The sequence below is a fragment of the Cupressus sempervirens genome, chromosome 6 (genome assembly GCF_028749045.1).
Source record: "Cupressus sempervirens isolate cs-2001-9-10 chromosome 6, ASM2874904v1, whole genome shotgun sequence".
NCBI classification, from domain to species: Eukaryota; Viridiplantae; Streptophyta; class Pinopsida; order Cupressales; family Cupressaceae; genus Cupressus; species Cupressus sempervirens.
Window position 1 is genome coordinate 321,708,724 of NC_143123.1, and position 14,345 is coordinate 321,723,068.

Below are 14,345 nucleotides of genomic sequence, written 5' to 3' on the forward strand. Positions count from 1 at the left end.
CATACGAAAACCCATCATAGAAAAATACATACTAAATCAAACAAAAAGGGTTATAATCACGAAATAACATCATTTGATGCATTCGGAGGGTACTTAACTCAAATACTTGTCCTAATTATCAATTAGGACAATTGGCTAAAGGGTTTAGGAATTGGACTTAAGAGTTTATCTCCCCTCTCTTACCATTGAGATAATGCAATAGGGTACGCTCATCCTGGCAATTCAGGGAAGTCGATACCCGGTACCTGCAACCTGCATAAAATCCAAGCATGTACAGACACAATATTCTAAGCTAAACAAACAATGGCAGGAAGTGGTGCATCGCGTAGATCCCGACTAGCAGGTGACTATGACTCCCTTCCTAAACCACATCAGAAACACCATACATAAAGAAAACGAACACGCACACCATACACATGCAGTATGGGGTAAGTATCCATAAGAAAGCACATGTGATAATAAACCATCTAACTAATCCTCATCAATAATTGAAAACATTGAATAATCATCATACATGCATGAAATATAGAGTACCAAATAATCTCATCATATAATAAATTGAGTGTAAAACAACATCTGATAATCTGAAAGTAATGCTACTAAACATCAAGTATAAAACTGGCCTAAAAGAGTTTGGCAATTAAAACAAAATGTGAACTAGGGGTAGGCACTACAATAATCACCAAATTTACAAACTCTCACCAAACACAATTGAGCCCTTAACACTTTTAAACATACACATTGTCAAAAAAAATTAAAACAATTTGTCAAAATCTTGAGAACATTAAAAATATGAAAAGTTGTAGCATTAGAAATCCTTGGCATGATTCAAAGTTCATCTTTGTATAGCACACTCTTGCATTTTCCATCTTTTGATCCTCACACTTGCTTCTTTTAGCCCTCATTTTTCATCCCTTGGTCCTCATAGAACATTCTTTAGGCTACGTATTACATCCTTTAGTCCTCACCTTGCATCTCCTAATATTCGTATTGCAACCCTCAGTCTTCATCTTACATCCCCTAACTTGCATTTTTGCATATCCTAGCCCTCATTTTGCATACCCTAGTCCTCATTTGTCACATCGTAGCCTTCATATTTTAGCTTTACATGCTCCCCAAAATCCTCATTTTTTTATCATAACATCATCCTCAACCAACCCACTTTCGAACATAGCAATCTGAAAGTCATTAAGCCCTACATACCCAATTTTCCATCTCTCTTTTAGGCCCCAAATGCACCATAGGCGTAGTTGGTACTATCTGGGTGCACTCGGTTACCATAACAATGCATCTTGACCTCCAAATTGCATTTTTTTACTAGAGACTTTCCCTTGGATGCTTGCATAAGTCCTCATTTTGATCATGCCCTAAACCTCATATTGTACTTAAGATCCTTGAATTTTGCATACTCACCTCACATAACCCTCATTTTGACCCCCTTATAGACCTTATTTTGAACCTAGAACCCTTTGAACTTAGTTGAAAATCATAACAAAGTATGAGTCTTATATTATCTCCTTACGTCAATGGATGAAGGATCTTGACCTTAGTCTTTTTGTTGTCTTTTTTATCATTTTTCTTGGGCCAAATTCTATCTATGTCTTAATGGATTTGACCTTGTCCTTTTTATCAACTTGATATTTCTGATAAAACCCTAGTTTCATAGTCATTTCACCTTACATAGTCCAAATCATTTCCTCCACATGTCAAAATCCTCCTAAGTCCAACAAACATTTGCAATAATTAACTTGTCTAAGCCCTTAATTATTTGTCAAACCAAACAATTTACATAATCCTACGTTGATATCTTGCATGTCTTAAACGTCATTATCAACCCTAGTATACCCCCTTTGCATAGTCCAATCTTAGTTGTATACATCTAACCCTTAGTTTTATTTCACAATCCAAAGTCCAAGGTCCAAAATACTCTACATTTTGCATACCTTGGGATCATCTTCATATCCCTTAATCAAAAAGTCCAAAACGTCATTTGTATTTGCATTTGTGTATCATCCCCTTAGGTCATTTTCACCTTGCATACCATAATCCTAGGTCATTTTGCACCTCCACAACTTGCATAAAATACCTAAAACCCAAAAAATCCCCCAAAAAGTTATATCTCACATACATGTCTTTCAAATTACCAAGTTCCAACCTATTTTACCAAGTGCACACCCCAAGGGTGCACTTGGTACTTTCAGGGCATACTTGGTAACTAGGGAGTCCATCTTAGGTTCCAGAGTCCCAAATTGTATCTTCTCAACTTGCATTGCATTTCTAAACCCTAAAAAACACATAATGGATACATACTTTACATTTTTGTCACCTAAACACCTTATTTACCAACTGTACCCTTATGGGTTCCAAGTGCAAACTCCAGGGGTGCACTTGGTACTGTTTAGGCACAATTGGTAACTTTAGGTGTGTACTTGGGAGACATAAAGTCCATTTCAAAAATCCCCCATTACATCTACATACTTAGGTATCATGCCAGCTCTCATAAGGACACAAACAATTAAAATACTAGAAGACCTATATCAACCATTATTTTCTCAAATGCAAACGCAACCAAAAAAATATCCAAGGCAAAAATAAAACCAAGCAACCTCAACAAACTTTTGACCCAAGTCAAATTGAAATTTCACAACCATTATTAATGGACCCCCTAAACATGTATCCTCCAAGAAGTGACCCTTAAGATACAAGACAAGAAACCCTCATGGGCATGTCCAACATAAAATTCCCTCTTAACACATCACCTACACATGGAATGGTTCAATAAAGTCCCAATTTTGAACCCATATTCATACCTATACCACCCGGATATGGGAATTAACCTACAACACCCAAAGATGAACATACCCATTTATTTGAATTTGGAAAACCTAACACAAGTATCTTTAATCCTTTACACATACAACAAGGTACCCTTCATTTGAGTGATGATTCTGAAACAAACTATGGTATCTCTGATGAAGAAATGGCTAAAGCATGTCAAGATAAAACCTTTCAAAAGAACTTTAAATTGTTGGAGGATCAAGAAACAGTGAAGTTTAACACTGACTTGGAAGGACCCAAGTCTAAGAGTCATGACAACTTTACATCAAAAAAACATGTAATCTATGGTCAACCTAGACTTTGATAAGGGGAAGCAACCTTTGGAATTATCAACTACAAAGGAAACACCTAAGAGACCTCAGCAAGAGTCAAATTTTGAGATTCTCTATGGTACTTTTGAACATATTAACATTAACCCCCTATTTGACAAACCTCCATCACTTAATGCCAACAAGAATCTTTTGAAGTACCCTAAAAGGACATTAAGGATTGATCTTAACCAAATGATGCAATAAGAAATACCTAAGGATACTTGCACCATAAGGATGACAAACATACTTCCTTTGGAAGATACTCAACAAAGTGCCCCCTTGTTCTTAACTCTACCAACTACAACAATGTCAACAAATATGATGCCCCCTATGAATGCATCATGTGAAACATCAACTATTGTTACAAGTGCACCTTTGGAACCACAAATAAAGAGTCTTGTTGACATCTCACAATTCCCTTGAGGAATGTGGCCCATTGTCAAGTAAACATGATGTCTCATGATGAAGCATCAAACCCTCAAAAATATCAGGTCAAGGATCCTAAATCAATGCTCACATCTAAGGGAAATAGTCAACATCTAAAGCAAAAACAACAACATCAAGTGGTACAAGGACCCAACATTCCTAACATGCAAACTAGTCTAAATCCACTTGACCTACATGCAATGTATCAACAATAATTCCAAAAATGACAAGAAATCCTTGCAAAGCAACAAGAGTAATTAAGGAAGCAGATGGATTATTGTCAACAATTAGAATGACAAATTGCATATGAACAATCATTGTTGCAACAAAAACGTATGCCACAACAAGCTCAACAGATACCTCTACAACAATAGTCTTAGAAATATGTTCAACAAATGAAGGTACCTCAACAACAATCACATCTAGTGCCACATCAATTACAACAAGGACGTTCTTGTCTTTGAGGTGCCAACATACCTTCAACTCCTAGTGATACATCTCCAAAGTCTTTAAATATGGATATGTTTGAACCAAGTAGACATAGTTCTTCACTGTAGTAATATATCTACTCGAAGACACAAAAGACCTGAAGAAAGAACTAATGCTCAACAACCTAATGACAATCTGATGCATCAGTTCAGACAGTTGGCTAAGCAAGTTGAGGCATTAGGAGTTCAAAATAAAAAAGTTCTATACACGGAACAAGATTTATGTCCTAATCCCTTCGACAAGAGTCTATATATGCCTCCATTTCCAAGACATTATGAGGCACCAAGATTTGAGAAATACCAAGGAAAAGGCAACCTACTTAACCATATTAGAGAGTTTTGTGCCTCTTGTATCGAGCTCAATGATGAAACAACATATCTTTTGAGATTATTATATTGTTCTTTCGATGGACCAACACTTGAATGGTATTCTAAATTACCTGGCAATATAAAAATCTGGATTGAACTAGTTGACAAGTTCATATCTCATTTTTCTTTTAACATAACAAATGAAGTGACACTATCCAATTTGTGCTCAACAAATCAAAAGATAGGAAAACCATTCATGACATTCTTGTTACATTGGAGAAACCTTGTTAGTCAATGCTCATTGGGTATCCTAGAAGAAAAATAAGTCAACCTATGCATTGAGAACCTAGTCCTTGATCTAATGTATGAACTTAAGATCAAGAGTCCTAGTACAATTGCCAAATTAATGAAAAAGGGAGCTAGCATTGAAGATGCCCTCATTTGTAAAGGCATAGACAAACAAAGACAATACCAACATAAACTCGTCTATTGGCAAGGCGAAGTTCTTCTCCAAGAATACTAATGTCACAAATTATGGTATTGTTGATGCCCAAACAATCATCATGACACAACCTCAAATGACCCTTAAAGGTGCAAATATGATGAATTCGTAAAACTCTAACCAAGCGCCACCTCAACACCAGACAATTGGTAACTCAACACAATAAAGACCTTGAAGACATCCCATGAATAAAGACATGAAATTTACACCCTTGGGGATACCACTTGAGACTGCACTTCAACAATTGCTCAACAATAACTTCTTACAATTATCCCCAGTTAAGGAAGAAATACTAAACAGACCCCCTTGGTGGGACAATAACAAGTTTTGTGACTATCGTCGTACTAAGGGACACAAGACCACTTCGTGTTTCTAGCTTAATGATGAAATCCAAGATCTAATTGATGATGGAGTGATTATCGTAGACCCTTCACTATTGTTACCCAACTTTGATCATACTATTTTCAAGGATCCTTTGGGAAACCATGATAAAGGGAAAGCCTCTAGTTCAAATTCAAACTCAGAGGATAATGTCAATTATACTCATGCTAGGCATGACTACACCATCATTTTCTTTAATGAGTTTGACTCATGCATGTCTACATTTACCTTAAAGAATGAAGATCATCATTGTTATGTCACCTCACTGCATCAAGATCACCTTACCTGAAGCCCCTACTAGACCTACAACTCCCAATAAACCTATTTCTCCCACAAAACTTATAACTTCTTCTGATTACAACCTTTTTGACCAGCTTGGAAAGACTCCTGCACAAACACTCATCCCCCCGACATGAAAAGATCCTTGACCAAGGCCTAAAAGAGTCGGTAGTACCTAATAACATTGATGTTGCCCAGTTCCAAGCCATGGTTGGAAACTTGTCTGCATCACAACATGTCACCTTTTCTCCTTGAGAAGTCCCTAGAAACATACCTAATCACAATGATCTCCTCCATCTTGAAGTCTTCGTCCATAAAGCTAAAGTCAGATGTGTCTTGATAGATGGTGGAGCAGGACAAAGCATTTGTACCCTAAGAGTTGTCAAAGGTCTTGGTTACTATGAAGAGGATGTGGATCCTTCCTATAGAATCACAATAAAAACCTATGATGATGGTTAACATTTCTCCAAGGGTTTCAACATATTACTTGTCAGAGTTGGTCCTACAACTAAGAACACATTGTTTTAAGTCCTAGATATTCAAATGAACTACAATATGATATTGGGATGTCCTTGGATTCATGCCATGAAAGTAGTACCTTCTACATATCACCATTTTCTAAATTTTCCTATAATGATGTAGAGATTGCCATCCCTAGTGATTATATCCATTCTTATTTTGTGCTAATCTAAGAGATACTACTACACACCAAACCCCAACAAACAATGAAGCAAAACCCATAGATTCCTCTAAATATGTGGACCCTAATATACTCCTCAATAGGACCAAGGAAAAGCCAAATATTGAAGATAAAGGTTGTGGATAATACTTTATGTCTCAAGCATTTCACATTGGGAAGTTACCACTTTCTCCCAAATATTATGGTAAACCACAACTACTACAAGTACGACAACTTGAGATCAGTACATAAAATGCCATTTCTCCCAATTTCAATGGTGGAGGTGGCCTAAATGAAGAACATGTCTATGAGAATACATCAGTTTGTATTGAGAAAGATAAAGGATAACAAGAACCCAATTTGACATCTCCTAATAAGTATAGACTTGGGTTTATTATCATGCAAAAAAAGGCTATGATGGATGTAGTGGTCTTAGATATCAGAAAAAAGGAATAATTGAACCTATCACTACAAAAGGACGACCTCTTAGTTTAGGGCTAAGATTTAGGCCATTGCAAATATGTCCTCCTAGTACTAAGGTACCTTCATGTGAGACTGTGAATGTTTTGAACAGTAAAAAGCATATGAGGATACCCAACCTAAAGCTGATGATCTTGATAGTCCTTATACACTTAACCGTATCTTTGTTGAGCCTAATACCTTACATGTGGAGAATAAACATGTTACTATAACTCCACCTATTGCTCAAACCAACTTTGCACCTTGGATTGAAATATTCTAGGATCCAAGTTCTCCATCTTTTGAACATGACCCAAATGATACTACTAAATATGATACCCATATATATACCTTCGACAAGAGCCCATTCAATGTTGACCTCAAGTCATCCTGAACTATTGGATTGGGACTAATGTGGACCACCGATCTTTGATCAATCTGACAATTATGATGTTCTTGTAAAATCCTTTGAACTCTATGAAGGCATTAGAACTAGTGAGCATAAAGAAAAAGACAAGGACAAGATCTATGTAACTTTATTGACCAAAGAAGAACATAATAAATCTATTACAATTCCTTTTCATTAGCTTATAAGGATACAAAATTAACAAGCTAATGCCTTGAATATAAGTTTTCTAGTTTTCAACATGACACAAAGTACTTAATGTTCTGTGTTCTCACTTGAACATCTTTTGCTCCCTGTACTTGAGCTCTCTCAGTTGACCTTCATGCGAAAAGTTGTTGGTCTCAATCCTCCTAGTTCTTCCTTGTATCTAGCTATTTGTTCCCAAATCCTATTACCTAACGTGTCCAACACCCAAAATTAAATATCTATCCAGCAATCCTTTGAGTATGTCATCATCAATGACATCCTATACAAAGGATACTTTGACCAAACTCTTCTCATATGCCTTTATTTGCAAGAAGCTAAAATTGCCTTACACAAGGTACACAAAGGTATCTATGGAGGCCATTTCAATGGTTTGAGCCTTGCCAAGAAGGTCATAACAACTAGAAATTATTGGCCAAACATGGAACAAGATGCTCATAATTTTTCCAAAACATGTCATAAGTGTCAGATATACAGTAATCTAATTTATGCACCAACACAATAACTTCAACCAGTTATCTCTTGACGACCTTTTTCATAGTGGGCATTTGATCTCATTAGAGCTATTACTCCTTCTTCCTTGGATGGCCATAAGTTCATCATCACAAATACTAAATACTCTACCAAATGGGTTGAAGTCATCCCTCTGACTTTCACTACTAGAAAGAAGATTTCAAGGATTCTCCTAAACTATATCATATGCCGCTATGGAGTCCCTATGGCCATTATTTATGATCATGGTAGTTCATTTCAACACAAGGACATTGACAAGTGGTGTGAAAAGTACAACATCTACCATGGATACTCTAGTATTTACCATCCACAAGGTAATGGCCAAGTAGAAGCATGTAATAAGACCATTGTTAAGATCCTCCAAAAGACTATTAATGACTCTGGTCGAGACTAGTACTTGTAATTAAATCCAACTCTTTAGGCCTAGATAACAAGTGCGTGTACTCCCACTGGCATGACACCATACCCTCTAGTCTATGGTGTCGAGGTCATCCTTCCTATTGAAACTGAAATTCCATCATTGAGAGTATCCCTACAAGACATTGTTGATGATGAAAACTATAGGGTATCCAAACTACATGAACTTGAAATGTTAGATAAGAGGAGGTGAATTGCTTTAACTCATTTGCAAGCTTACTAAAATTAACTCAAAAGGAGCTATAAAAAGAAATTCTGAAGTCATCACTTTGAGGTTGATGATCTGGTCCTAAAAATGAACTATAAGATCCAACAACACAGAGAGAAACTAGGCGAATTTGAACCTAATTGGGAAGGACCCTATGTAGTCACTATGACATTTGGGTCCAAAGTATATCAACTTGTAACACAAAAGGGTGAACCATTGCTTGTATCTATCAACAACATGCACCTTTACAAGTATTATACTCAATTCTTCCTAAAAGTCTTGAAAAAAAAAATCAAAAAATGGCAAAAAGTCTTGAAAAAATATTTTAAAAATAGTAAAAAGTCCTAAAAAATAATTTAAAAAATGAAAAAAAAAGCATGAAAAAATGGATGCCTTGATGAAAACCTAGCAAATAGGCACTTTGGGAAAGTACAATGATGAAAACTTGGCAAACAGGCACCATGTGTAATTGGTTGTTGTTCATCCCTCTATTGGGATCCCATCTATCCCCCCCTATCATTCCCTGATCACATCCTTCATATTGCAAGACATCCCTAGTCCTTGATCATGGCTTGTAAACTAATTAATACCACTTTTTATCTTACCTAAGTGTCACCAGTATGTACATTCTCTATCTTTGGCCTTTGTACATAGTTGGCATATTGTCTGGAGATATATTACCTATAGAGTGCATGAGTTTAGAACTGAACTAGGGGCATGTCCCTAAGCACATGTTATCCATTGGACTTATCACATTGGAGTTAACATTTGTGAATCCTTTATGATCCTAAAATAAACCCTAAAAACTTCAAATATGATCTTGAGAAAAGACCTAAAATACATAAAATGTCTTGAAAAAATCAATAAAAATCATAAAAGGTCCAAGGCAAACCCTTAAAAATCACAAAAAATCCTAAACCCTAAAATCATAAAATGTCTTGAAAATTTTCACAATAGAGAAACATCAAATATCCTAAAATAACCCTAAAAATTAAAAAATCCCACCAAAAATTTGCAATAAACCTTATAAGTAATCATTGTGGATAATGAACTTTTTCCTAAACACTTGCACATTTGCAAACCAAAACTCAAACCACCATGCTTCAATGACAATCACACCTTGAACCATCATTTGGGAAACATACACCAAGAATCAATTCAACTTGTCACTATGATCCTATCAAATGAACTAACAATCAAACCAACTACCACATAATTGATCTGTCAAACACTGTCTAAAAAACCAAAAAAAAAACACTAAAATCATGCAAGAATGGATGATAATAGTTGTTGGCTCATGAAATAGTGAGTTTTTATTTACTTTTGCTTTGTTTTTCTTCGAATTGCATTCCTATGCCACTCAATGATATAAACAGATCTATGAGAGTGGTTGAAATTGTTCATGGTCATCTTTTGCTTTTCTATTTGTTGAATGTCCCTTTGAGCATCTGAAGCATGTAAATATTCCTCATGAAGGATAAGGTCATTCTCTTTCTGCATCGTGCTTGTTTATGCAAGAGGCTTAAATTTGTGCTCTAGCCCTTTATCCCATGATGGGTTGCATTTTCTATATCAAAATAAAGCTCCTTTGACATATAGTGTACTTTATGAAAGAAAGAAAAAATTCCTCACCTCATACTAACTAGTCCTCATCTAATCTCCTCTATCTCCTAACGTCCCTCTCATCCATCGCTACCATGGTCTAGTACTCCAAGACACCAAAAAACATTCTCATCTTGCATTCTTGCATATGTCAAAAGTCCAAAAATCCCAAAGCAATAAATATAGATACATGGCATTCACATCATTTTACATTTCATTTGTATTCAGGTTATGAGAAAAGCATGTGTTAAAGACAAAGATATCATTTTCTAAGCATGGCATGTGATAAAACTATGAGAAACTATGAGCAAATAGGTTACCTAGAATGTTGTCATCATCTAAAGTCCACATAGAAGAGCAAAAATACATCCATACAAGCATGCACATAATACATCTCATGTAGTCATCATAACATAAGCACATATCATAAATGTCTCAAAAAAGTATCAAAGTACATGATCATGGTTTACATCAATACTAACTACCTGTACATGTGAACCATGAAAGAGCATATAAAAAATCAAAAGAAGTCTCTCTACACAAGAGCATGTCTATGTCAACTTTTTTGTTTGTAGCCTTGGGGCCTCTCCCTGCCTCGATGATAACCTCTCACTAGTCAGTGGTGGCCTCATTAATCACATCATTTCTTCACTGCTCTATGTCCTTTGTGTCTATTGAGACTATGATCTCGATGCTCGGTAGCTCTCTATCCCCTGCTCCTGTGGTACTGCCATCCCTTAATGCATCATCTAGTATTGTGCCTCTACACATGCCTCACCCACCATCTCAACCACCTCTTGAATAGATGCATCCTTTATACTACCAATGAATTCTCTAGACTCTTGCACCGCTCTCTATGCCCTTTGTACTACTATATCTAAAGAGGATATCGTTGCATCCCTCTTTACTCTAGCCCAGTCACAATCAACCCTCAACTACTCAATCTTTGTCTGACGGTCCTCTAACTGACTTTGGAGTCCTTTAATCAACTCCATCATCTAAACCTCTAACTCTCTATGACTTGTTTACATTAGCACTAACATATCTTGTATGTCATCCAAAGAACCCTCCTCTATATCCATCATTGGGGCATCCTCATCTACATCCTCATTTTTGTCAAACTCACACCCATCCTCATTGTCATCCTCGCCATCATCTCCACCACACTATCTCCATGTTCCTCCTCATCATCATCTCCCCCTTTATCATCTCCCCCTTCATCATCTCCCCCCTCCTCATCACCCTCCTTATACTTGTCATCCCCTCCCTCCCCATTTGTCTCCTCCTCATCATTGCCCTCCTCATCCTCCTCCTCCCCACCCTGGTCTGCCTAAGGTCTAACCCTCGGTACTGACACTCTTGGATATGTCAAAGGCCTTGTTCAATGCTAAGAAAACCACCTATCATATGCCAACATCATGCTTGCATCCATCACATCTATCATAGCTCCCCATAGTATGGGTTGTAGCTCCTCCAATTGTGCATAGGCTACTTGTGTCTTAATAAATGCTCCCCACTCCTTGACCTCTGCTCTTAATTGTGAAAATAGCATGAGTCTTGTAGGCACATCTTGCCTCTCCCCAAACTACTGTTGTACTCTCTCTAACAAGTACATATCAATGACCAAGTGCCCAATGATGGTATGCTCGATCAGGCATCACTCATGTCTGCATTATGGAAGGTGGATCTCATCATCCTCCCACCCCAGGAAATTTCTGTATGGCCTCCATATGAATTTCCTTAAGGTGTCCAACTAATGTTTGAAGTACAATGTGTATCCCAATGGTCCACATGCTAATGCTTCCCCATAGCTATACGCATATGGCATATCCTCCACCAACTATCTCTCTAAAAGAGGTCTAGATACTATTATGTGCTCATAGGCCCAGATTGTAGCAACGTGGCTTCAACACTGAAGGACAACTCACCTTTGTAAGCAACCTAGTGGAGGTAATATTATAACATCCCTAGCATGAAAGTCGCCTAGGCAAACATCCCACTGTCCATCACCATCCACTCCAAGACTTTGCCACATTTAATGGAGAACCCACGTCCTCTCTTATCTAGAATTAGTAATCCACCCACCACCTATCATATCACTACAATGAGGTGCTCATGCTGAGCTACTAGAACCTCCCATCCTATCTCATAATCTATGATACCCAACTTTGCATCATCGCATCCAAACATCTGATGTAGTGCAGCTTGCCTTGTCATGGGGTTGTATATTGCCAACTCCTCGTGTATCAAAAAATGAAGGATGTGTCATACATCCTCCAAGGTCATAGTAGCCTCCCCAATTAGTAGATGGAAGGAACTCATCTCTGAGTGTCATCTCTCTATCGATGATGTCAACAAGTCCCTATTACCCCTAATTTTAGGCATAAAGGTAATGTGGTATAGCCTAAGCCTAGCTAATATCTCCCACTCACTAACACTCATCCTATAATGTAATGATAGGCTTTGTGGCCTATGTCATCTCATCCTCAATAAGGGAAGGTCCTCCTACACGATCATACACCTTCTGTCAACTTTTTTGGCTTTCTACCAAGTTTGACCAAGTTTGACTGCATTTGACCATGTTTGATTGGGTTGACTTAAGTTTTGACCTCTTCCTAGGGTTTTGAACATGTAGACAAAAATTTGGGCCATTTCGAGTCCATTTGCATTGTTTTTTCCCCCCAAAACATTTAGGGGTGCAATTAGTAATGCCAACTGCGCTCCCGACGCACTTGGGTTCGTTTTAGGTGCACTTGAGGTAGTCCAACGCTCAAAAGTGCCCATAGGGCCATATTTGACCCCTATCTAACCTATAAATCATGAAATGCATAAAATACACATAGAGACCTCTATGTACTCGTCGGTGATCCTACATTTGCCCATCATTAGTAGGTACCTACCCATTCTCCGTGATGTTGCTTCATTGGTAGCCTATCCATCTTCCTTGCTCTAGAGCTCTTTTATTCCAAATGAGAGGTTAAAAATGACCTTCAAACTTCTCTCCAAGTCCTTTTTATAGCCCTTTCTTCCTAGATGGATGTGTAAGAGGCCTCTTCTATGTTAGTCACAACACTTTTTGCACTTTGGACCCCATAAATTTTGCATTTGAGCTTCAATTCTTGATCTGCGAGTTGTTGTTAATTTGTCTCTTTGTTGTCAACAAATTGACCTATCATTTTCATTTTTTGGTCAATTTCTCGAGGGGGAACCCATATATACCACCCTTATCGGGGTATATTTTATGGCTTTTTCATCAGTTATTCTTTGAAACAATGCTCCAAATCTCATTGTATCAAAGAGGGGAAAAATGTAGATGCTAAAAAATGGTTCGTGTCTACTATTTCATTATATTTTCATATCAACACATCCCATTTTTTCATTTCACTAAGTCTAATCTTTGGCCAAACTTGATCATCATTCAAACATATTTTGACATTTTCTTTATTATTCACACCCCCTTTCAAATAAATTGTAGTTCATTTAAGAATCGGTTCCTATTTAATATAAACTTTTCTTAACCAACTCAAAATCATTTCAACATTATAAAAATCTCATCTAATCAACCCTAAACTATTTCAATATCATCAGAATCCTTTCCAATCAACCCAAAACCATCGTTAATCAACCCAAAATTGTCTCAAGTTAACCCTAAACCATTATGAGTCCATCCTAACCAATTTGAAACATGTCAAAAATCCCTAATCAATTAAAACTTATCCATTTATAGGCATTGTCGTGTCCTTCAATGCCTTTTCAATCTATCAAACCTATCAAATCCAACCTTACCACCATCATGTCCATCAATGCTAGGTTAATCTATCATCTTTATCATTCAATCATCGACATTGTTGAGTCCCTCGCTGTTAGATTGTGGCCTTATCCAAACAATTTTATAACATTGATGGTGTTTGTTGATGTTATTATGATCAATATTATCAATCAAATTCGACCCTATGGTATTTATAATGTCCGTTAAATGTCACATATCCTTAATCCATGTCATATGTCCTTGATATGTTATCAATCCTATTCATCCAATCAGTTTGATCATGTTTTGATTTAACCACCATCATTCTAGTCAATCTGCATAATCATTACACTTCATCGTAAGGATAATCCTGTATCCATTTCATCAAATTGGCCAATCATTTACTAATTTGTCCTATAGTATTAGTTGACCCATAATCTATTCATATGTTATTTCAATCATCTTTGTTCATCTCACCTTACTAATTATTGTTATTGACCAATGTTCCCAATTAATTAATATTTATTAATTAATTGATCCATCTTTGCAAATTATGGGAATTCTTAATTTCCTAA